At 46.6% G+C, this 25988-nt stretch overlaps 1 long non-coding RNA gene across 1 annotated transcript; it reads right to left on the bottom strand.

Moving 5' to 3' along the window:
* Positions 1-683: 683 nt before the first annotated feature.
* Positions 684-25839, bottom strand: LOC129051321 (uncharacterized). Its single transcript, XR_008515486.1, has 3 exons — positions 25726-25839; positions 11908-12025; positions 684-1196 (listed from the first exon to the last, which is right to left on the bottom strand). It is a non-coding gene; the product is annotated as an uncharacterized LOC129051321 (long non-coding RNA).
* Between the last annotated feature and the right edge of the window lie 149 nt (positions 25840-25988).

Raw genomic sequence — 25988 nt, 5'->3', positions numbered from 1 at the left:
TATAAACCCTGAAAACCAGGCCACCAAGAGCCAGCCAGGCCGGAGGCACCAGTGCATGTGAATAGCACCCTAGGCCGGGAGCATACCCTTTGCCTCCCTTTCCCTTTAAGATTCTGTGGGTTGCACTGTCAGGGCATTGGGACTGCCCCTCTCCCACTACCTTGGAGGAGAGGGATGGCCCTGTGGCAGTAGAGACTGACTGTGTGGAAATTGGTTAGTGAGATCTCCTGTAATTATTGCAGTGTGGATAATGGACACAAAAAAGTGTGTCCATCTGGCCCCTGGACACACAGCTGCATCACCCACTGAGCTGTGCAGCTGCTCCACTGGTGAGCAGACAAGTCCTACCAGGTTGTCAAATTGTGGAACTTACAGGGATACAGATGAAGGAGACCCAGAACAAGCTGCGAAGAGAAATGCATAAGTCAGCAACGACCACACCAAGGCAGCGCCTGACCCAGGGAAGGCTTCCTGGAGGAGGTGGCATTCAGAGTATTTCGTAGAATGAGTAGCAGTTAGGTTTTTTTTGTTTGTTTTTGAGATGGAGTCCCACTCTGTCGCGAGGCTGGAGTGCAGTGGCATGATCTCGGCTCACTACAACCTCTGCCCCCCGGGTTCAAGCAATTCTTCTGCCTTACCCTCCTGAGTAGCTGGAATTACAGGTGCCCGACACCAAGCCCAGGTAATTTTTGTATTTTTAGTAGATACGGGGTTTCACTATGTTGGCCAGGCTGGTCTTGAACTCCTGATCTCAGGTGATCCACCCACCTCAGTCTCCCAAAGTGCTGGGATTACAGGCATGAGCCACCATGCCCAGCCAAAGTAGCAGTTAGTTTTTAAAGATAGGGAAAGGTTTTCCAATGGAACACGTACAAAGGCTTGGAAGCTTGTAACAGACCAACTTCGTGAGAAACTCCAGGAAGTGCATTAAGATTGGAGTAGAGAGGCATGGCTAGGAAGGTGGGCCGGATGGAGCCAGATTGTGCAGCTAAGGGGATTGAGGTGATTGTCAGAGGGATGCAGGTATCCCTGGCAGGTGCAGTGCTTCTGTTCTTAACACCCTGGGCCACCTCCATTGAGTCCTTCACCACGCTCTAGTATTGGCAGCCATCTCCTTGGGGGCTGTGAGTGACTGAGGCCTGGCACCAAGTCTCTTCTGGGTATCCCCAGCACCTAGTTCGGTGCCCGGTGTAATTCTATTCAGAAAAAAGGCACCATCATTACATGATTGTTGATGGTAGAAAATTTGATTAACTTTGCTAAATAAAAGAACAAGCCATTAAACATTTTCAAGTAAGGGGTAAGTACCAGGTGTTCGCTTGAGGAAGACCGGTAGTCAGGACTTCCCCAGGCAGGCTCTGCGCAGAGGGCGCGATGGGCCTGCTCGCCAGTCCTTGGGAGCAGCCGGCAGAAGGATCCTTCTCTCTGCACTCAGATGAGGAAACAGGCTTATGTGGAATCACTCATCAGAGACCACAGGGCAGGTAAGCGCCAGAGCTGGGACCCACGTCTGCTGATGTCTGCTTCAGAGTCCCTGCCCTTTTCATTGCCAGTGTCAGCCTTCTCTCTCCTCTACTTCCCTCCCTCCTCATTCCCCGCTGCAAGCTGCTGCTCCTCCAGGACCCCCATTGCAGTGCTTGGCACCCCACCCACCCAGTATTCCAGGCAGGCATCGCTTGCGTGCCCATACCCACGTCCACTCATCGTCACACCCTGCCTGCTTGTCCTCCACGCCTGTTGTCTGCATCTCCACGGCTGTCTCCCAGGCCACTTTCCCTCTTGCCTGGACTGCCGCTGTGCTTCCTACCAGGCAGCCTGCCCCAGCACTGCCTGGGCCAACCCGTTCTCAGCACAGTGGGAGTGATTCTGCCTCGCAGGGCAGACATGACCAAGTTACTGTCCTGAGGAGACCCTGCCAGGTCCTCACTGTCCCCCTGGTTTTCCAGGCTCTGCAGGACCTGGCCTGTGTGGCCTTATCTTCCTTCTCGCCTCTCGCCCCCTGCCCTCCAGCCACCACAGAGTCAATTCTTTAAGCTTCCTGCCTGCCTCACCCTTTTTTTTTTTTTTTTGAGACAGAGTCTCACTCTGTCACCCAGTCTGGAGTGCAGTAGTGGCGATCTCAGCTCATTGCAACCTCTGCCTCCTGGGTTCAAGCAATTCTGCCTCAGTCTCCCAAGTAGCTGGGATTACAGGCATGGGCCACCGCACCTGGCTAATTTTTGTATTTTTAGTAGAGATGGGGTTTCACCATGTTGGTCAGGCAGGTCTTGAAATCCTGACCTTGGGTGATCCTCCCGCCTCAGCCTCCCAAAGTGCTGGGATTACAGGCATGAGCCACTGCGCCCGGCCCTGCCTCACCATTCTATCTCAGCTCCAGACCTTCCCACAAGCTGTTCTGGAACATTTTCCCCCACTTGCACCTGGCTAACCCCTCATTGTTTAACCCTCCCCTGAAAATATTTCCTTCAGAAGCCATCCTTAACTATCCTAAATGAGGCTAGATGACTGCTATGCAAGTTATTTGGAATATAGTATTTCACTTAATTCTCACAACAATGTATGAAGTCCATTTTATTGATAAGAAAATTTGACCTCATCCACTCCTTCAACAAATATTTAATGAGCATTTGCTGTGTGATAGTCATTATCCTAGGTGCTTGGAATACATCAGTGAATGGAACAGACTTTGCCTTTGTGGCATTCATCCTCTAGTATCAGGAAGCAGATGTTACATATGAGAAATAAATAAAGGTATTTATAGTTTGTTAAAAGGTTGTAAGCCTAATTAGTGGGGAGTACAATAAGAAGGACCAAGGGCCGGGCACGGTGGCTCACGCCTGTAATCCCAATACTGTGGGAGGCCAAGGTGGGTGGATCACCTGAGGCCAGGAGGAAGGTTTGACTATTTGATTTAGGGTGGTCAGGGGACACATTGAAAAGATGGGACTTGAGGAAAGACTTGAATCTGGTGAGGAGTTTTGCCTAAGTATCTTTGAGATAAGCATCCAGGCGGAGGGAGCAACTATAGCAAAGGCCCTGGGTGGGAGTGTGCCTGATGTATGGGGGTGGGTGTGGCTGTGACATCCTGAGCAAGGGGCAAGAGGGTAGCAGGGGATGAGGTTAGAGAGGAAGTGGGGCCAGCTCCTTTACCATTGAGAAGACTGCAGAAATCCAGTAGTGGAGAGAAGTGGCCAGATTCTGGTTATATCTTAAGGCAGATCTGATAGAATTTGCTGATGGACTTGATGAGAAAGAGAGGAGTCAAGGTTGACCCCACAGTTCTGGCCTGAGCAGCTGGAAGGATAAAGTTACCATTTGTTGAGATGAGGAAGGTTGTACAGAAGGGTTAAGTAATCTACTCGAGGGTCCCAACTGGAATTTGGTGGAGTTGGTAGGACTCCCAGCTCTGCTTAACTCCAGGGCTCTTTTCACACTGCTACCTGCCTAAAGCTAGAAATCGTCAGATGCATTAAGAAAAAAATATTTGGGGCCGGGCGCAGTGGCTCACGCCTGTAATCCCAGCACTTTGGGAGATGGAGGCAGGCAGATCACGAGGTCAAGAGATTGAGACCATCTTGGGCAACGTGGTGAAACCCCATCTCTACTAAAAATACAAAAATTAGCTGGGCGTGGTGGTACGCGCCTGTATTCCCAGCTACCCGGAATGCTGAGTTAGGAGAATCGCTGGAACCCAGAAGGCAGAGGTTGCAGTGAGCCGACATCACACCACTGCACTCCAGCCTGGGCGACAGAGCAAGACTCTGTCTCAGAAAAAAAAGAAAAATATATTTGGAAGGAAATACACCAGAGGGTTATGAGGATAGGTGGCTTGTTCTTTGTAATTCTCCAAATTTTCTATGAAGACTTTATTTATTTATTTATTTTTATTTTTATTTTTTATTTTTTGAGACGGAGTCTCGTTCTGTCTCCTAGGCTGGAGTGCACTGGCACAATCTCTGCTCACTGCAACCTCCACCTCCTGGGTTCAAGCGATTCTCCGGCCTCATGTAGCTGGGATTACAGGTACCCGCCACCATGCCTGGTTAATTTTTGTATTTTTAGTAGAGACGGGGTTTTGCCATGTTGGTCAGGCTGGTCTCGAACTCCTGACCTCAGGTGATCCGCCCGCCTCAACATCCCATGGTGCTAAGATTACAGGCATGAGCCACCACGCCCGACCTGAAGACTTATTTATTTATTTATTTATTTATTTATTTATTTTGAGACAGCGTCTCTGTTGGCCAGGCTGGAGTGCAGTGGCATGATCTCGGCTCACTGCAACCTCCATCTCTCAGGCTCAAGCAATTCTCCTGCCTCAGCCTCCCAAGTGGCTGGGATTACAGGCGCATGCCACTACGTCCAGCTAATTTTTTGTATTTTTAGTAGAGACGGGGTTTCACCACGTTGGCCAGGCTGGTCTCGAACTCCTGACCTCAGGTAATCCGCCCGCCTCAGCCTCCCTAAGTGCTGAGATTACAGGCGTGAGCCACTGCACCCAGCCAGTATTTTAATTTTAAAAAACAAAAACATTTTTATTTATTAAAGCAACAACAGAAAACTTTTGACTGGGATCCAGGTGTGCAACTTTGAAGTCCCCATTCTCTTCCCTCCCGCCAACTCCCTAGAGGAGAGTCACTGTTAACAGTTTAGTCTATTATCCTCCTTTTTTTTTTTTTTTTTTTTTGAGACGGAGTCTCACTCTGTTGTCCAGGCTGGAGTGCAGTGGCGCGATCTCAGCTCACTCCAAGCTCAGCCTCCCGGGTTCCGCGATTCTCCTGCCTTACCCTCCTGAGTAGCTGAGACTACAGGCGCCCTCCACCACGCCCGGCTAATTTATTTGTGTTTTTAGTAGAGACCAGGTTTCACTGTGTTAGCCAGGATGGTCTCGATCTCCTGACCTCGTGATCCACCCACCTTGGCTTCCCAAAGTGCTGGGATTACAGGCGTGAGCCACCGTGCCCGGCCAGGAGCTCATTTTTTTAACTGCTATATACTATTCTGTTATGGATGTCCCATAATTTTAAAAATGGTTATCAATATAGCTTTTTTATTAAGTGGATGCATATGATAAATAAAAATGATTCAGAGGCCGGGCGCAGTGGCTCACGCCTGTAATCCCAGCACTTTGGGAGGCGCAGGCGGGCAGATCACCTGAGGTCGGGAGTAGGAGACCAGCCTGACCAACATGGAGAAACCCTGTCTCTACTAAAACTACAAAATTATCCAGGCGTGGTGGTGCATGCCTGTAATCCCAGCTACTTGGGAGGCTGCAGCAAGAGAATTGCTTGAACCCAGAAGGCAGATGTTGCGGTGAGCCAAGATCGCGCCATTGCACTCCAGCCTGGGCAACGAGCAAAACTCAGTCTCAAAAAAAAAAAAAAAAGTTTCAGGGCCAGCCGCGGTGGCTCACGCCTGTAATCCCAGCGCTTTGGGAGGCCGAGGCGAGTGGATCACGAGGTCAGGAGATCAAGACCATTCTGGCTAACACGGTGAAACCCCGTCTCTACTAAAAATACAAAAAAAAAAAAAAAAATTAGCCGGGCGTGGTGGTGGGCGCCTGTAGTCCCAGCGACTCGGGAGGCTGAGGCAGGAGAATGGCATGAACCCGGGAGGTGGAGCTTGCAGTGAGCTGAGATCACGCCACTGCACTCCAGCCTGGGCGACAGAGCGAGACTCCGTCTCAAAAAAAAAAAAAAAGATTCAGTTTTGAAGGGTCCAAAATAAAAGGTCAGCTTTTCTTCCTCCTCTCCCCAACTCTAGTTTCATTTCCTGCAATTTCTGATTTTAATTCTTCCAGTGGCAACCATCACATGCCATTAATAGATGGTGCCTGTTGGCTCCTTGGCTATAAAATGTGTGGAATTTAGTCAACTTACGTGATCTCCTACCACTACTCCTGATTTTGTTAGATATGTTATTACTTTTAATTCTTCTAGAGTTCCTTTCACGACTTTAAACACTTTATTTTATTTATTTTTGAGACGGAGTTTCGCTCTTGTTGCCCAGGCTGGAGTGCAGTGTCGCCATCTCGTCTCACTGCAGCCTCCGCCTCCCGGTTCAAGTGATCCTCCTGCTTCAGTCTCCCAAATAGCTGGGATTACAGGCATGCACCACTATGCCCAGCTAATTTTGTATTTTTAGTAGAGACAGGGTTTCTCCATGTAGGTCAGGCTGGTCTCGAACTCCTGACCTCAGGTGATCCACCCACCTCAGCCTCCCAAAGTGCCGGGATTACAGGCGTGAGCCACCGCGCCTGGCTAAACACTATATTTAAACATCTGTTTCTTGATTTATCACCTTTTGGCAGTATCTGTTGATTTACCTGCTCTCAAGAATGAGAAAATTAGCTCACTTTCCTTGATTCTCCCTTCTCCTTCCTCCGACTACCATTTTTTGTTATTTCACATTGTCAAGGCTTCTAATACTTTCTGTTCTGTTAATATAATTAGTTCTTTCATTCTAAAAATTGAAAACCAATAAACAGCATTTTAATTGTATGTTTATGAAAAATCGTTCAAACATTAATTTCAAACAAACTTCAAACAATTTCAAACTTTTACTTTTTTCTCTATGTTCTTCACTTCTGGATCATATTCAGTTGCCACCACCTCTTGTAACACATGACAGTCTTTCTTGGATTCTTTTTCACGTTGGTAGAGTACTCTGCCTCACATAATTTTTTCACAGAGCATTATAAACTTTCTGGTTCTTGCATGTCTGAAAATGTCTTTTTTTTTTTTTTTGAGACGGAGTCTTGCTCTTGCCCAGGCTGGAGTGCAGTGGCGCAATCTCAGCTCACTACAAGCTCCGCCTCCCCAGTTCACGCCATTGTCTTGCCTCAGCCTCCTCAGTAGCTGGGACTACAGGCGCCTGCCACCATGCCCGGCTAATTTTTTTGTATTTTTAGTAGAGACAGGGTTTCATCTTGTTAGCCAGGATGGTCTCGATCTCCTGACCTCGTGATCCGCCCGCCTCGGCCTCCCAAAGTGCTGGGATTACAGACGTGAGCCACTGCGCCCAGCCTTGAAAATATCTTTTACATTCACACTCCATTTTAACTTTGTCTGGTCTGGGCTTCCTTATACAAGATAATTTTCCTCAGAAACTTGTGAAGACATTGCTGCTAGTTCTGTGTTAAGCAATTGTTGAAGGAGAAAGGCTGTCCAGCAACAAATTACCCTGATGTTTATTTGTCCCATGACCCACGTTGATTTTTTTTTTTTTTTTTTTTTTTGAGACAGAGTCTTGCTCTGTTGCCCAGGCTGGAGTGCAGTGGTGCAATCTTGGCTCACTGCAGTCTCTGCCTCCCAAGTTCAAGCAATTCTCCTGCCTCAGCCTCCCAAGTAGCTGGGACTACAGGCGTGCACCACCACGCCTGGCTCATTTTTGTATTTTTAGCAGAGACAGGATTTCACTATATTGGCCAGGCTGGTCTCAAACTCCTGACCTCACGATCCACTGGCCTCAGCCTCCCAAAGTGCTGGGATTACAGGTGTGAGCTACCACACCCGGCCTTTTTTTTTTTTTTTTTTTTTTCCGAGATGGAATCTCACTCTGTCACCCAGGCTGGAGTGCAGTGATGCAATGACAGCTCACTGCGACCTCCGCTTCCCAGGTTCAAGTGATTCTCCCACCTCAGCCTCCCGAGTAGCTGGGATTACAGACACCCGCCACCACACCTGGCTACTTTTTGTGTTATAAATTATATGTACAGAGTTGACTTCTGGGCCACGAGTCTGTTTCATTCATGTGTCTGTTCAGTCTAAGGTGAACTACTTATTTAACGTTTGTGGCTTTATTACCTGACACAACTAATTTTTATTTTTTCAAAATTAATTAGTGCCATTCCCCTATTTTTCTTCCAAACGGACATTAGATTACTTTTTGAAAATTCCTCTCCCTCAATTTTAATTGCAAATATTTATTTTACTCAAGAAAGTTGACAATAACATTTCTGATGCATGTGTGTGTTAACATAAAACAAAGAAAAGCAGGTTGGAGTCTAAATGAAGCTTAAACTTTCTGATGAAAAGAAAGCTGTGTTCCTCCAGCCCTGCTGAAAGTGAGGAAGCGCTGTCTGACTTACACAACCATCCCAGGTTCTAGAGTGAGAGCTGTGATGTAATTCGAGGATACTTGGGACCTGTCCATGGTCCCCCAGCAACGGCAGGCTGGCACTTTTGACACTTGATGCCCTTGTCCCTGCTGTCTGTCTAACCTTCCATACATGGTCCATCTCTCTTTTTCACTCCAGCCTTATGTAAATACTTGTGGTTTCCTAAGCACACGATGTTAAACATTCATAACAATCGAAGGGTTAAATAACCCTAATAGATAAGCCTTCTTTCAAATCAGTAAGAACAAAAGTAAACACCCTAATAGAAAATGGACACAGATAGGCAATTTCAAAAGGAGATAGGCAAATTCCAGTAAAAATACTAAAGCTGTTACCCTCACTACTAATAAAAGAAGTATACATCAAAACAAGAATGAGGTACCGTCGGCCCTCTGTATACATGGGTTCTGCATCCATGGATTCAACCAACCTCAGATCAAAATTATTCAGGAAAGGCTGGGCGCAGTGGCTCACACCTGTAATCCTAGCACTTTCGGAGGCCAAGGCGGGTGGATCACTTGAGGTCAGGAGTTCAAGACCAGCTTGGCTAACATGGTGAAACGCCGTCTCTACTAACAATACAAAAATTTGTTGGGTGTATTGGCACACGCCTGTAATCGCAGCTACTGGGCGGGGGCTGAGGCACGAGAATCACTTGAACCCAGTAGGTGGAGGTTGCAGTGAGCCAAGATTGCACCACTGCACTCCAGCCTGGGCGACAGAGCAAAAAAAAAAAATATATATATATATATATATATATATGTATATATGTGTGTGCGCATGTATGTATATACATGTATGTGTATGTATGTGTGTATGTGTATACATGTATGTGTATGTATATATGTGTATTAGGGAAAAAACTTTCATCTGCAGTGAACATGCACAGAATTTTTTTCTTGTTAGTATTCCCTAAACAATACAGTATAACTATTTACATAGCACTTACAATGTATTAGATATTATAAGTAATCTAGAGATGATTTAAAGTATAAGAGAGGATATGCACAGGTTATATGCAAGTACTACACCATTTTATGTTGGGGACTTGAGCATGGGCAAATGTTGGTTATCTGTGGGAGGTCCTGGAAGCAATCCCCCATGGATACTGAGGGACAACTGTTCGACTGTTTGACTATAAAATTGGCAAGAGTTATGTGTCAATATTGATGCAGGGAATTAGGCACTTATAAATTGCTAGTGGGAATATAAACTGGTTCTACATTTTTGGAGGAGAATTTGCAATATCTATCAAAACCTTAAATTATCCTTTAATTTGACCCAGCAATACATGTTTAGGAATTTATATTAAAAAATTGTACAAATAATTTAAAAATCTGTGGGGAAAGATTCACTACATCCTCGTTCATAATACTGAAAAATTGAACATATTATACACACACACATATAGGCTACAACCTTGCTGAAGGGAATCCAAAGACCATCAGTGTCGGCATCACCTGGGAGCTTTTTAGAAATGTAGAATCTAGGCCAGGTGTGGTGGCTCACGCCTGTAATCCCAGCACTTTGGGAGGCTGAGGCAGGTGGATCACTTGAGGTCAGGAGTTTGAGACCAGCCTGACCAACACGGTGAAACCCTGTCTACTAAAAATAAAAAAAATTTAGCCAGGCGTGGTGGCGGGCACCTGTAATCCCAGCTACTTGGGAAGCTGAGGCAGGAGAATCACTTGAACCCAGGAGGCGAGGTTGCAGTGAGCCGAGATAGTGCCACTGCACTCCAGCCTGGGCGAGAGAGCAAGACTCCATCTCAAAAAAAAAAAGTAGACTCTAACTCAGGCACGGTGGCCAAGTGGTAATGTGCCTGTCTCGTAGAAATGTAGAATCTTAGGCCCTACCCCAGACCTGCTGCATCAGAATTTGTGTTTTGACAGTTCCGTATGGCATTTGTATGAGCATTAAAATTCGAGAAACACTGGCAAGGATAGACGCCAAAATGTTAGCACATTTCTGGGTGGTTATGTTCCCTATTTTAAATGCATTTTCTAATTTTCCTACCTCTGATACGCACTTTTTTCATAGTGTGTGTCACATAGAAAAACAGCATGCTGTGATTGCATGTTATCCCCTCTTCCTGGAGCCCTTCCTGGCACATCTCATCCAAGGTCAGTCTTCCAGGAGTCCCTCCTTAGCCCCTCCTCTTCCTTGCTCAACTAGTCTCACATCCAGCTGTGCTGCTGGTCCAGGAACCATAGCACTGTGCTGAAATTATTATTTGTGCTTCCTCAGCTGTTCAAATAGCAAAATAGGGGGAAAATACCAAGAAAATTATCCAGGCTGTCGTGCAGAAAGGAAATGAAAATTGGCATTATAATTATGATTTGATTCATCTGTCTCCACTGGACTGTGAACTTCTTGAGGGCAAGAACTGTGTCTCACTTGCCTCCCAGCTTAGAGCCTGCCCAGAGTCGGGACTCCATCAATGTTTGCTGAGTGGATGCCAGCCCTGTGGTGGGAGGTCAGTCTGATTGTCAGAAGGAATGCCTGGCAGCTGCCAGCACCCAATCCTCAAGAATCTTCACTCCCAACTCCTCAGAGGCCCTTTTGCTCCCTCCCTGAGACACACCCTAGTCCGCTCCAAGAGGGACTTTATATCTCACAAGGGATCTCTGCATCCACCACACCAAACTTCACCCTTACCATGATAAGCTGCTTTTCTCCCAGTCCCTGACACCAACAGTAGAAATAGTTTACGTGGAGATTCACCAAGGAACATTACGTTTAAAATCAGTAAGGAGGTGGCCGGGCGCGGTGGCTCACGCCTGTAATCCCAGCACTTTGGGAGGCCGAGGAGGGCAGATCACCTGAGGTCAGGAGTTCGAGACCAGCCTGACCAACATGGAGGAACCCCATCTCTACTAAGAATACAAAAAACTAACCAGGCATGGTGGTGTGTGTCTGTAATCCCAGCTACTCAGGAGGCTGAGGCAGGAGAATTGCTTGAACCCGGGAGGGGAAGGTTGCAGTGAGCTGAGAATGGGCCACTGCACTCCAGACTAGGCGACAGAGGGAGACTCCATCTCAAATTTAAAAAAATAATAATAAGGAGGGCTGGGTGTGGTGGCACACACCTGTAATCCCAACTACTCAAGAAGCTGAGGCAGGGCCAGGCGCAGTGGCACACGCCTGTAATCCTAGCACTTTGGGTAGCCATGTTTGAGGCCAGCCTGGCCAACATAGTGAAATTAAATTAAAATTACAAAAATTAGCCAGGCATAGTGGCGGGCGCCTGTAATCCCAGCTACTCCGGAGGCTGAGGCAGGATAATTGCTTGAACCTGGGAGGTAGAGGTTGCAGTGAGCTGAGATCGCGCCATTGCACTGAGCCTGGGCAACAGCAAAAACTCCGTCTCAAAAAAAAAAAAAAAAAGTTGAGGCAGGAGGATTGCTTGAGGCCTTGAGTTTGAGCCTTTAGTGTCCCATGATCTTGCCTGTGAATAGCCATCCCACTTCACCCTGGGCAACATATCAAGACCCCATCCCTAAAATAAATAAGGGTTACCCAGTCTTGAGCTGGAGGGAAGTTTTTAGCCCCAGAAATGGGATACTCCTCAGTCTCCCCAAAAGACGTTGTGTCCCAGATGCTTTTTCAGGGTTTGTCCTTTCCAGCCTCCCCCCTCTGGCACATTTTCAGGGCATTCCCTGTAATTACCCCCACCTGAGCTCCTATGTGGTCCTAAAGATTTAAATCCAACAAACATGGTGTATACCTATTATGTTCTGTAATAATACCTGCTAGCATTATTAAGCACTTAAATATGACAAGCATTTTACCTGCATTGTTAACATTCAGTTCCTCCAAAAGCCCTGTATAGTAGCTTGTATTATGATCTCCTTTTGTGATTGAAGACAGGTTCTCAGAGGTCAACCAACTCACTCTTAAGTCACACAGCTAGGAAGAGAGCAGAATCTAGATTTGAGCCTGGTTCTGTGAGTCCAGAGCCTGAATGCTTAACTACCATACAAACTACAACCCACCTAGCTTCATTTGTCCATTCTTTCCACAAATCATATTCCAATGATATTTATTGAGCACTTACTATGAACCAGGCATTGTCCAAGGTACTGAGATTCAATGGTGAAATAATAAAGTCCCTACCCTTTTTTTTTTTTTTTTTTTTTTTTTTTTTTTTGAGACAGGGTCTCGCTCTGTCACCCAGGCTGGCGTGCAGTGGTGTGATCTGGGCTCACTGCAACCTCCTGCTTCCCAGGTTCAAGTGATTCTCACGTCAGCCTCCTGAGTAGCTGGGATTATAGGCACGTGCCTGGCTAATTTTGTATTTTGAGTAGAGATGGGGTTTCACCATGTTGGCCAGGCTGGTCTCGAACTCCAGACCTCAAGTGATCTGCCTGCCTCGGCCTCCCAAAGTGCTGGGATTACAGGCATGAGCCACTGTGCCCAGCCCAAAGTACCCTTAGAAACCTTAACTGGCAGGAAGACAGACATCATTCAAATAAATCTTACACACACACATTCAAAAGCTCAGATGCTTTGCAGGAAGTGTGCAGAATGCATAGAGAGTCCCTTTCTCACAGAAGCCTCTGACTCCCTACACTAGTCTGGGTCCCGCAGTATGGGACAGTAGGACCCAGACAAGCATGGGGAATCGGAGGCTTCTGCAAGGAAGAGGCTCAACAGGGTGTAAGGATCCTGAGGCACGAGGGAACATAGCTCTTTCAAGGGGTATTTTAGAAAAACAGAACAAAGGCCAGCGTGGCTGCAGCCCAGAGTGCAAGGGGAGAGGGGGGCAGGATGGGGTGCAGAATGGGCAGGGGCTCTCGCAGACACGAGCAAGACACTTTGGATTCAGGATAGGGGCACAGAAAGCTTTTAAGGGGTTTTCAATAAGGTAGTTAGTTAGTTCATTGGATTTGCTTTTCTTCGTCTTTGAGACAGGGTCTCACTCTGTCGCCCAGGCCTGAGTGCAGTGGCACAATCACGGCTCACTGCAGTCTTGACCCCCCAAGCTCAAGCCATCCTCCCATCTCAACCTCCCAGGTAGCTGGGACTACAGGTGCACACCACCATACCTGGCTAATTTTTTAATGTTTTTGTAGAGACAGGGTCTCACTATGTTCCCAGGCTGGGGACTTGTTTTTTTGACAGATCACTCTGCACCTATTTGGAGAACAGATTGGAAGGGGCAGGAGCAGAAGCAGGGAGTCCAGTCAGGATGCTGTTGTAGTGTTCCAGGTGGAGGGTGATGGCTGCTTGAAGTACAATGAGTGATGCGGAGGTAAGAGAAGGATTCGGGATATAGTTTTAAAAGTAAGTAAGGCTAATAGGATTGGATGTGGGCTGCTAAAAGAATCAAGAATGACTCTGGGCACCTGGGTGAATATTGGTGCCTTTACTGAGGTGGGGAGCACTAACAGCAGAGTAGACTCAGGGGAGAACCAAGAGTTTACTTTCTTTTTCTTTTGGAGACAGAGTCTTGCTCTGTTGCTCAGGCTGAGGTGCAGTGGCGCGATCTCGGCTCACTGCAACCTCCGCCTCCCGGGCTCAAGCAATTCTCCTGCCTCAGCCTCCCAACTAGCTGGGACTACAGGCACATGCCACCACACCTGGCTAATTTTCTGTATTTTAGTAGAGATGGGGTTTCACTGTGTTGCCCAGGCTGGTCGCAAACTCCTGAGCTCAGGCAATCTGCCCTCCTTGGCCTCCCAAAGTGCTGGGATTACAGGCGTGAGCCACCATGCCAGGCCAAGAGTTTACTTTTGTTGAGTTGAAGTACCTGTAATTGTCCCAAGTAGAGGCATGGAGTTGTTATCTCTGTATTTCCAGAGTCAGCACAAAATAGATGCTTAGTAAAAAGTCTTTAAATAAAAGAATGCCATCTCACACCAGTTAGAATGGCGATCATTAAAAAGTCAGGAAACAACAGGTGCTGGAGAGGATGTGGAGAAATAGGAACACTTTTACACTGTTGGTGGGACTGTAAACTAGTTCAACCATTGTGGAAGACAGTGCGGCGATTCCTCAGGGATCTAGAACTAGAAATACCATTTGACCCAGCCATCCCATTACTGGGTATATACCCAAAGGATTATAAATCATGCTGCTATAAAGACACATGCACACGTATGTTTATTGCGGCACTATTCACAATAGCAAAGACTTGGAACCAACCCAAATGTCCATCAATGACAGACTGGATTAAGAAAATGTGGCACATATACACCATGGAATACTATGCAGCCATAAAAAGGATGAGTTCGTGTCCTTTGTAGGGACATGGATGAAGCTGGAAACCATCATTCTGAGCAAACTCTCACAAGGACAAAAAACCAAACACCGCATGTTCTCACTCATAGGTGGGAATTGAACAATGAGAACACCTGAACACAGGATGGGGAACATCACACACCGGGGCCTGTTGTGGGGTGGGGGGAGGGGGGAGGGATAGCATTAGGAGATCTACCTAATGTAAATGACGAGTTAATGGGTGCAGCACACCAACATGGCACATGTATACATATGTAACAAACCTGCACTTTGTGCACGTGTACCCTAGAACTTAAAGTATAATAAAAATAAATAAATAAAAAACTAAGTAAATTTAAAAAAAATGCATGAATAGGTAAAATTTAAGCCAAGTCTTAAAGAATGGATGGCATTTGGCCTTGAGAAGAAGTTATTTTAGTGCCCGAGATTAAAAAGGCAAACAAACAAATAGAACACAGGGTGGAAGCAAAGGATAAAGGAATGAGTGCAAGGTAGACATGGACCATGGGGCAGCTTGTTGCTGCTCCCCAAGGCTTTCTGCTTTTATTTTTTTGAGATGGAGTCTTACTCTGTCGCCCAGGCTGGAGTGCAGTGGCGTGATCTTGGCTCACTGCAACCTCCGCCTCCTGGATGCAAGCGATTCTCCTTCCTCAGCCTCCCGAGTAGCTGGTATTACAGGCATGTGCCACCATGCCAGGCTAATTTTTTGTATTTTTAGTAGAGATGAGGTTTCATCATGTTCGAGGGTGGTCTCAAACTCCTAATCTCAGGTGATCCGCCTCCCAAAGTGCTGGGATTACAGGCGTGAGCCACCACCCCCAGCCATCCCCAAAGCTCTTTGTGCCCTTTGCCTGTAACACCAAGCCATCCTCTGCAGAGTAGAGAGAATACATCAGCTAAGAAAGAAATCGATGTCTGTGTTAAACATTGGAACTCAGTGTATTTGTGGGTATGTGTGTGTCTGCCTCTAAGCATTTTTTTTTTGGGGTGGGGAGATGGAGTCTTGCTCTGTCGCCCAGGCTGGAGTGAAGTGGCATGATCTCAACTCACTGCAACCTCCACCTCCTGGGTTCAAGCGATTCTTCTGCTTCAGCCTCCCAAGCAGCTGGGATTATAGGCACGCACCACCATGCCTAGCTAATTTTTGTATTTTTAATAGAGACAGGGTTTCACCATGTTGGCCAGGCTGGTCTCAAACCAGTGACTTCAGGTGATCCGCCCTCCTCAGCCTCCCAAAGTTCTGGGATTACAGGCATGAGCCACCATGCCCGGCCCTCTAAGCATTTTTATATTTATGTTTCTATATTTCATAGGCTAGAGGGCCCTGGTATTTCCAACTGACCTTGTCTGCAAGGCTGAATTAAGGCGAAATTTTCTTTCTTATGTACATGGACTAAACTGACCTCAGAAGCCCGCTCCCCAGGGAACCAGGCTGACCAGGTCACAGTGTGTCAGTGTGTTCCTGGTGCTTACTCTCACGGCTCCTTATCTGGGCGGCTCCTGTCAGGCTCTTTGTCCAGAGCTTCCCAAAGTACAAGAGAAGATTGTTTACTTTCTTTCAGCTGCTAGTGCCCACTGGCAAGGGTTGAATGTAAATGACCCAGAGGTGAAGGCTGAAGGCATCATTAGTATACAAACATAGTCCTTCTTGTTCATTTATTGATTCCGTTTATCATTCATCCTTTCTTTTCTTTTCTTTTTTTTTTTTTCTGAGGCAGGGTTTTGCTCTGTTGCCCAGGCTGGAGTGCAGTGGAGTGCAATCTCGGCTCACTGCAACCTCCACATCCCAGAGCTCAAGTGATCCTCTCACCTCAGTCTCCCAGGTGGCTGGAACCACAGGCACACACCACCACCTGGCTGATTTTTGTATTTTTTGTAGAGACAGGGTTTTGCCATGTTGTCCAAGACAGGCTGGTCTTGAATTCCTGGGCTCAAGCAGTTCACCTGCCTCAGGCTCCCAAAGTGCTGGGATTACAGGTGTGACCTGCCACGCCCAGCCCATTATTTTATTGCACATACCTCCTCAGGCTGACTGCTCATTTCAAATTACTTAACCTCCCTACACTCTAGTTTCCTTAGCTTTAAAATGGGACAGTAATAATGCCACCTTCTAAAGTTCATTGCATGGATGAAATTAAGGAATATTATTCCTTGACTCAACAAATATTTAATGAGCACATACAAGGAGCCAGGGCTGCTCCAAGGCCTGGGGATGGTGGTGAACAAAGCAAAGGTCCCTGCCCTCATGGAGCAGACATTCTAATGGAGAGAACTAAACAATAGAAAAATAAATAAAGGATATACTGGTGGTCAGGGAAGGCTTCACTGAGGTGGTGACATTTCAATGAGGCCCAGAAAGGTGAGGGAGCAAGCCATTCAGACCTGAGGGAGAACAGGGTCCTGGAAGAGTGCGCAGAGAGCGGGTGGGGGACGATTGTCTGTAGGCTGTTAAAAGGATTTGGCTTTTCAGCTAGGAGCGGTGGCTCAATGCCTGTAATCCCTGCACTTTGGGAGGCCAAGATGGGTGGATCACCTGAGGCCAGGAGTTCAAGACCAGCCTGGCCAACATGGTGAAACTCTGTCTCTACTAAAAATACAAAAAATTAGCTGGGCATGCTGGCATGTGCCTGTAATCCCAGCTACTTGGGAGACTGAGGCAGGAGAATTGCTTGAACCTGGGAGGTGGAGGTTGCGGTGAGCTGAGATCGCACCATTGCTCTCCAGCTTGGGTGAAGAAGTGAGACTCCGTCTAAAAAAAAAAAAATTAGCCAGGTGTGGTGGTGCACACCTGTAATCCCAGCTACTTGGGAGGCTGAGGCAGGATTGCTTGAACCCGGGAGGCAGAGGCTGCAGTGAGCCACACCACTGCATTCCAGCCTGGGTGACAGCAAGACTCTGTCTCAAACAAAAAGAATAAAAGGATTTGGCTTTTCTTCAAAATGAGATGAAGTCATGTGATGGTTGTAAGAAGAGGAGTAACATGATGTAGCTTCTAGTATTAAAGAATCACTCTGGCCAGGCACGGTGGCTCACGCCTGTAATCCCAACGCTTTGGGAGGCCAAGGTGGGTGGATCACAAGGTCAAGAGATTGAGACCATCCTGGCCAACATGGTGAAACCCCGTCTCTACTAAAAATGCAAAAATTAGCTGGGCATGGTGGCACATGCCTGTAGTCCCAGCTACTCGGGAGGCTGAGGCAAGAGAATCGCTTGAACCGAGGAGGCAGAGGTTGCACTGAGCCAAGACCACACCACTGCACTCCAGCCTGGCGACAGAGTGAGACTCCATCTCAAAAAAAAAAAAAAAAAAAAAAAAGAATCACTAAGCTGGGCGGAGTGGCTCACGTCTGTAATCCCAGCACTTTGGGAGGCTGAGGCGGGTGAATCACCTGAGGTCAGGAGTTCACTACCAGCCTGGCCAACATGATGAAACTCCATCTCTGCTAAAAATACAAAAAATTAGCCGGGTGTGGTGGTGGGCGCCTGTAATCCCAGCTACTCGGGAGGCTGAGGCAGGAGAATCACTTGAAAAAAAATTAGAAAACCCATTTTTTTGTTTGTTTGTTTTTATTTTTTGAGATGGAGTGTCACTCTGTTCCCCAGGCTGGAGTGCAGTGTCGAGATCTCAGCTCACTGCAACCTCCACCTCCCAAGCTCAAGTGATTCTCCTGCCTCAGCCTCCTGAGTAGCTGGGATTACAGGCCCATGCCATCACACCTGGCTAATTTTTGTATTTCTGGTAGATGTTGGCCAGGCTGGTCTTGAAATCCTGACCTCAAGCAATCCACCTGCCTCGGCCTCCCGAAGTGCTAGGATTACAGGCATGAGCCACCGTGCCCAGCCTAGAAAATAACTTTTTAAAAAATTAAAAAGAATCAGTCTGCTGTGTTGAGGAGACTGCAGGGGGCAAGGGCGGAAATACAGAGACATTAGCAGGCTGTGGCAATTATCCTATTCAGGCTAAGGATGGCTTGGAGCAGGGTGATGGAGTGGAGGTGAAGGGAAGTGTTGAATTCTGGACATATTTTAGGGGCAGAGCAGAACTATGTAAATGTTGCTGTCAATGCACCAAAACCACAATTCATAAAATAAACTGATAAATTGAACTTCATCAAAATGAAAACTCTTGTGCTTCAAAAGACACTAAAGAAAATGAAAAGGCAAGCCACAGAAGGAGAGAAAATATTTTTAAAGCCTACATCTGATAAAGGATCTGTATCCAAATATATAAATAACTTTTACAACTCAATAATAAGAAGACAAACAACCCAATTAATATATCGACAAAAGGTTTGAATAGACATTTCACCAAAGAGGATATATGAATGGTTAATAAGCACATAAAAAGATGCCCAACATCATTAGTCATTAGGGAAATGCAAATTAAAACCACAGTGAAATACTACTTCGCACCCACTAGAATGGTTATAATCAGAAAGATAGACAGTACCAAATGCTGGCAAGGATATGGAGGAATGGGACTCCTCATGTATTGTTGATGGGAATGTAAAATGGTACAGCTACTTTAGAAAATAGTTTGGCAGTTTCTTAAAAAGATAAACACAAATTTACTATACAACCTAGCAATTATTCCACTCCTTGTTATCTACCCAAGAGAAATGTAAACAGACATTTACACAAAGGCTAGCATGTAAATGTTCATAGCAGCACTATTCCTAATAGCCAAAAAGTGGAAGCAACCCAAACATCAATCAACACTACAGTGGAATACTATTCAATAATATAAAGGAGAGAAATACTGATGCATGCTACAACATGGGTGACTCTCAAAAAAGTTATGCTCAGTGAAAGAAGCCAGACACAAAAGACCACATAGTCTGTGGTTCTATTTATATGAAATGTCCAGAAAAGGCAAATCTATATAGACAGAAAATAGATGAATGATTGCCTGGGGCTGGGGGTGAGAATGGAGACTGATTATAACTGGGCACGGGTAATCTTTTTGAGGTGGTAGATTTTATTGAGGTGATGGAAATGTTCCGAAACTGGATTGGGTAATAGTTACGTGCCTTTGTAAATGTATTTAAAAATCATTAAATTATACTATTAAAAAGAACATTGTTAATGGTAGCATATATCTAAATGTAAACAATTTTTGTGCATATAAAGCATTTAGCACAGTGTTTGAAATATAACAGCTCAATAAATGTAGTTAACTTTGTTTTTTGTTTTTTGTTTTTTTTTGAAACTGAATTTTGCTCGTCGCCCAGGCTGGAGTGCAATGGCATGATCTCGGCTCACTGCAACTTCCACTTCCTGGGTTCAAGCAATTCTCCTGCCTCAGCCTCCCAAGTAGCTGGGATTACAGGCGCCTGCCACCACGCCCAGCTAATTATTGCATTTTTAATAGAGGCAGGGTTTCACCATGTTGGCCATGCTGGTCTCTAACTCCTGACCTCAGGTGATCCACTGGCCTCAGCCTCCCAAAGTGCTGAGATTACAGGAGTGAGCCACTGCACCCAGCTGTAGTTAACTTTTTTTTTTTTTTTTTTTTTTTTGAGACGGAGTCTCGCTTTGTCACCCAGGCTGGAGTGCAGTGGCGCAATCTCAGCTCACTGCAAGCTCCACCTCCCGGGTTCATGCCATTCTCCTGCCTCAGCCTCCCTAGTAGCTGGGACTACAGGCGCCCACCACCACGCCCGGCTAATTTTTTGTATTTTTAGTAGAGATGGGGTTTCACTGTGTTAGCCAGGATGGTCTCGATCTCCTGACCTCGTGATCCACCCGCCTCGGCCTCCCAAAGTGCTGGGATTACAGGCGTGAACCACCGCGCCTGGCCAGGATGGTCCCTATCTCCTGACTTCGTGATCTGCCCGCCTTGGCCTCCCAAAGTGCTGGGATTACAGGCGTGAGCCACCACGCCCAGCCTGGGCGTAGTTAACTTTTTAAGCGAATAATATTGCCATTATGATTACTTATGTCATGCCTGCCATGTGCTCAGCATTGTACTGAGTGCTGGATAAAGTGAAGCTCTGGGAAAGGAACCCCTGGACTGGGAACATGGCATACACTTTATGCCATGATAGCTTTATTTCCAAATCCTGCTGCCATTGGTGGCAAGTCACTCTAAAGGTGTTCTTCCCTGTTCTTTTCCTTCATAGCAAGCACAACTTTGTGGCAATTTTTCTTTTTTTGAGATAAGAGTCTCACTCTGTCACCCAGGCTGGAGTGCAGTGGCTCCATAATAGCTCACTGCAGCCTCAAATGCCTCAGTCTCAGGAATAGCTGGGGTTACAGGTGTGAATCACACCCAGCCTGTAATTTTCTTTCTTTGTGCGAGCACTTGCTTCGTGTCTCTCTCTTACTAGATTATAAAAACCATGAGTGCAGGAAAGGGTCTGTTCCACTCATTACTGGCAGGTGGGCAGATTCTGGTAGTCTTTTTGCTAGTGTGATAGAAGAAACAGGACACTGTCTCTGTCCTCCTTCTGGAGCTGCAGCAGTCACCTTACAATCACGAGTTGCACAAGAGGGTGGCAAAAGCCACGTTGCGAAGGGTGCTAGAGAAAGATGGAACATACCTGTATGTTTCATGACTTTGTTGAGCACTGAGCTAAGGCTGACCACCTTCAGACCTCTTATACCATGAGAAAATAAACTTGTATTTAGCCACTTTTGCTAGGGTTTTCTATTTTTGGCAATGGAATACATTCCTAAACGGTATTACCAATAAGATCAAAATGATATTCTCAGGAGACTTTTGTCTAGTGGGGAAAGATGAACATGTAAACAAATCCATGCATTTGTAAAATACTTGCTTTGTGGAGCTCTGGACAGGGTGAGGTAATGGACTGCACCCGGCTTAAGCAATTAGGTCATGGCTCTTCCACTAACTGAGATAGGAAACCTAGGAGGTACAGCTTATTTGTGGGGCAAGAGTAGCTCTTTGTTGGGTATGTCAGCTTTAAGTAACTGTAGGACAACTAGGGGGAGGGATCCAGAGACAGCAGGATACATGGATCTGAGCTCCAGGGAGAAGATGTCTGGGATATACAATGGGTGTCATCAGTGTGCACATGAGTGCAGCCTAAGAGTGAAAGTGTATTGAGCTGTTGTTTCAGGCTCTGTGCTAAGTGCTTTGTACCATCATCATCATTTACTGAGCTGACATTTACTGAGCACTCACTACGTGCCAATTAGACTTCTAACTGGTTTACTTCATTATCCCATTACTTCATTTATCTCATTCAATTCTCACAACCCAGAAAGGGAAGTACTATCCCAGTTTTAGTTATGAGAAAACTTGAGAACTAGAGAAATTAAGTAACTTGCTAGTGAGGTATACAGCCAGAAACACCTGCACGTGGGCAGCTGTCAAAACAAAAACAAAAACAGAAACAAAAACCCACCTGGGCAACATGGCAAAACCCCATCGCTACAAAAAAATACAAAAATTAGCTGGGCTTGGTGGCATATGCCTGTAGTCCCAGCTACTTGAGAGGCTGAGGTGAGAGAATCGCTTGAGCCCAGGGTGTTGAGGTTGCGGTGAGCTGTGATTGCACCACTTCACTCCAGCCTGGGTGACAGAGGGAGACCCTATCTCAAAGAAAAAATAAAACAAAAGCACCTAAGAAGACTGTGTAGAATGAGAGAAGAGGGCAAAGGACCTAAAGCCATGAGGACATTAACATGTTTTTCCTTTTTTTTAACTAAAAATTTTTAAATTTAGTTTTAAAAACTAAGGTATATGTATATCAAAAGTTATGCACAACTTTCAAGCATACAGATGAGTTAATTTTCACAGCCTTGCATGTTCATGCTTGGAAATTCCAGCACTTTGGGAGGCCAAGGCAGGAGGGTTGTTTGAGCTCAGAAGTTCAAGACCAGCTGAGACAACACAGGGAGACCCCACTTCAATTTTTTTTTTGAGACAGAGTTTTGCTCTTGTTGCCCAGGCTGGAGTGCAGTGGCGTGATCTTGGCTGACCGCAACCTCTGCCTCCTGGGTTCAAGCGATTCTCCTGCCTCAGTCGGCTGCGTAGCTGGGATTACAGGTGTGTACCACCACGCCCAACTAATTTTTTATATTTTTAGTAGAGATGGGGTTTCCCCATGTTGGGCAGGTTGGTCTTGAACTCCCGACCTTAGGTGATTTGCCCACCTTGGCCTCCCAAAGTGCTGGGATTACAGGCATGAGCCACCCCACCCAGCCTCCCACTTCTATTAATAATTTTTTGGCCGGGCGTGGTGGCTCACGCCTGTAATTCCAGCACTCTGGGAGGTCAAGACAGGCGGATCACCTGAGGTTGGCAGTTCAAGACCAGCCTGACCAACATGGTGAAACCCCGTCTCTACTAAAAATACAAAATTAGCCGGGTGTGGTGGCACATGCCTGTAATCCCAGCTACTTGGGAGACTGAGGCAGGAGAATCACCTGAACCCGGGAGGTGGAAGTTGCAGAGAGCTGAGATCACGCCGTTGCTCTCCAGCCTGGGCAATAAAAGGGAAACTCCATCTCAAAAAAAAAAAAAAGAATTTTTTTTTTAATTTAAAATTTTAATGGCCAGGTGTGGTGGCTCATGCCTATAATCCCAGCAATTTGGGAGGCCGAGGTGGGCAGATTACCTAAGGTTGGGAGTTTGAGACCAGTCTGGCCAACATGGCGAAACCCTGTGTCTACTAAAAATACAAAAAATTAGCTGGGCGTGGTGGCACACGCCTATAATCCCAGCTACCTGGGCGGCTGAGGCAGGAGAATCGCTTGAACCCAGGAGGTGGAGGTTGAAGTGAGCTGAGATGGCGCCACTGCACTCCAGCCTGGGTGATAGAATGAAACTGTCTCAAAAAAAAAAAAATCTATTTGTCTGTCTGTCTGTCTATCTATCTATCTCTATCAATAAATAAAAATAAGTTTTACAATGTGAACACATCTATCTATCTCTATCAATAAATAAAAATAAGTTTTACAATGTGAACACACTAGCATAACCACCATCTAGATGAAGAAATAGAACATTGCCGCTGGGTGCAGTGGCTCACACCTGTAATGCCAGCACTTTGGGAGGCCGAGGCAGGTGGATCACTGTGGTCAGGGGTTCGAAACCAGCCTGGCCAACAGGGTGAAACCCCGTCTCTACTAAAAATACAAAATTAGTTGTGCGTGGTGGCACGTGCCTGTAATCCCAGCTATTTGGGAGGCTGAGGCAGGAGAATCACTTGCACCTGGGAGGCAGAGGTTGCAGTGAGCAGAGGTTGCAGTGAGCCGAGATCGCACCACTGCACTTCAGCCTGGGCAACAAGAGCGAAACTCCATCTCAAAAAAAAAAAAAAAAAAAAAAATCCCCAACACCCCAGAAGCATTCTTTGTGCCACCCTTCCCCATCATTCCCTGTCCCCTACCTAAAAGTAACCAGAACATTGACTTTTATTGCTATAGGTTAGTTTTGCTTAGAATATCGACATTTAAAGTGTGCAAAGGGGCTGGGCACGGTGGCTCAAGCCTGTCATCCCTGCACTTTGGGAGGCCAAGGTGGGTGGATCACTTGAGGTCAGCAGTTTGAGACCAGCCTGGCCAACATGATGAAACCCTGTCTCTACTAAAAATACAAAAAAAATTAGCCGGGTGTGGTGGCGGGCGCCTGTAATCCCAGCTACTCAGGAGGCTGAGGCAGGAGAATCACTTGAACCTGGGAGGCGGAGGTGGCAGTGAGCCGAGATCGTGCCTGGGCAACAAGAACAAAACTCCGTCTCAAAAACAAACAAACAAAAAAAAAGTGTGCAAAGGGAAAGGTGAGCTTAAAAAGGAAACAGAGGAAAACTGGTCAGAAAAATGGGAGCATATCAGGAGAACTTGATTTAGGCTCCACCTATCACATGCACATATCAATTGGAAGCTAGTGATACACAGTAGAGGGCCCTTGGAAATCATCTGGCAGCACCAGGAAATACAGCAAAATCCAGTTTATGGAACACAGTAACAGTAACTAGCGACTGTATCCATGTCCAGGACAGTGGAGTCTGTGAAGCAACCTGTAGTATCTTGTGCTTAGTGGCAGCAGGAAGGACAGTGGTGGATGAATTCTACTGCATGATTTGGGTTTTCTTTATGTGTCCTGCAAGTTGGATTCTTCAGACTCGGCACTTTTGTGAGCCACTCAGTATAATCTATTATCTAATACTGTCGATTACCTTACCGGGTAAGGGCGAAAACCCCTATTGTGAAAGACTTGTGGCTGTGTAGCCAACGGCCATTCTTTTTGAAACAGTCATTTCTGTTTTTGAAACTATTTTTTTAAAACATTTTTTTTTCCGTAGGCATGTACCCAGCCTGAGGCATAAATCATGATTGGTCCATAGCATTCTATGTAATATGTTCTTTTTGCCAACATTCATTAACTCTTATCTTTACAAAATCTGCGAGGCATTATTTTTTCCATTTTATTGATGTGAACTCCCAGGCTCAGAGAAGTTACTAGTTTTGAACACAGGCCTGACTTCATATAGCTTTTTCCAGGGCACTACCCCATTATTCATCCATGGTAATTTTGCACATTTTTTATGACTCTGGTTGTGGGTATTTTACTTTCCTACTTGACCTTCCCCACTACCCTTGACAATCTGGGAACTCCTTAAGGCGACACGCTACCCCTCAGGAACCGCTCCTAATGACTTCCAGGAAGCCCCCTCGCCCTCCAGAAGTGCCTCTTCTGATTCCCAGGATGCCCCCGTCTCCGCTCCAAGAGCTGCTCCTAATGATTCCCCAAATCCCCTTTCACTGAGGAACTGCTTTTTTTTTTTTTGAGACGGAGTTTCACTCTTGTTGCCCAGGTTGGAGTGCAACGGCGCGATCTCGGCTCACCGCAACCTCCGCCTCCCGGGTTCAAGCGATTCTCCTGCCTCAGCCTCCGGAGTAGCTGGGACTACAGGCATGCACCACCACGCCTGGCTAATTTTGTATTTTTTTTTTTTTTAATAGAGACGGGGTTTCTCCATGTCGGTCAGGCGGTCTCAAACTGCTGAGTTCAGGTGATCCGCTCGCCTCGGCCTCGCAAAGTGCTGGGATTTACAGGCGTGAGGGACCACGCCCGGCCAGGAATTGCTTTTTAATGACCCTAAGGAGAGCCTCCCTCAGGGTCTGTCCTAATGACCCTCAGGGCAGCTTCCCTTCCCTGTCCAGGCTTGACAGCGAATGAGGGGTTTCCAAGGACACAGGATTTTGTTTTGAAAACCGAGACACCCAGGACAAACCGGGACAAGACGGTCATCTTTTCAGCACTCCCTGAGCTCGGAAGCTGCCCCTAAGAGCCCCGACACATTTCCACGTTAGGCAAAGAGGATACTCATCCCAAGAAAACTTTGGCCCATCCTTTCGTTAGCGACATCCTATAGTGCCCTCACCGCCCTTACCCATCTACCGGACCGGCCCACTTCCAGGTACGAGCTTCTTTCAACCCTGATTAGTTACGGGTGACCAGGAACCCGCCTATGATTGGCCAACTTCGCGATCCAGCTAGAGGCTCACTGGCCGCGGTCCCTAGTGGGGTACAGCGTTTCCTCCTGGCAACAGCCCGAGCCGGCGCTCATAGGCTGAGCACACTGAGGTCGGGACTGGGAGGCGGCTGCGGCGCGTGCTCATTGGCTGGTGTATGGCTTGCAGCCACCCTTGAATT

Source organism: Pongo abelii, chromosome 1, assembly GCF_028885655.2.
Source record: "Pongo abelii isolate AG06213 chromosome 1, NHGRI_mPonAbe1-v2.0_pri, whole genome shotgun sequence".
Taxonomy (NCBI): Eukaryota; Metazoa; Chordata; class Mammalia; order Primates; family Hominidae; genus Pongo; species Pongo abelii.
This window is presented reverse-complemented; position numbering and strand designations above follow the sequence as displayed.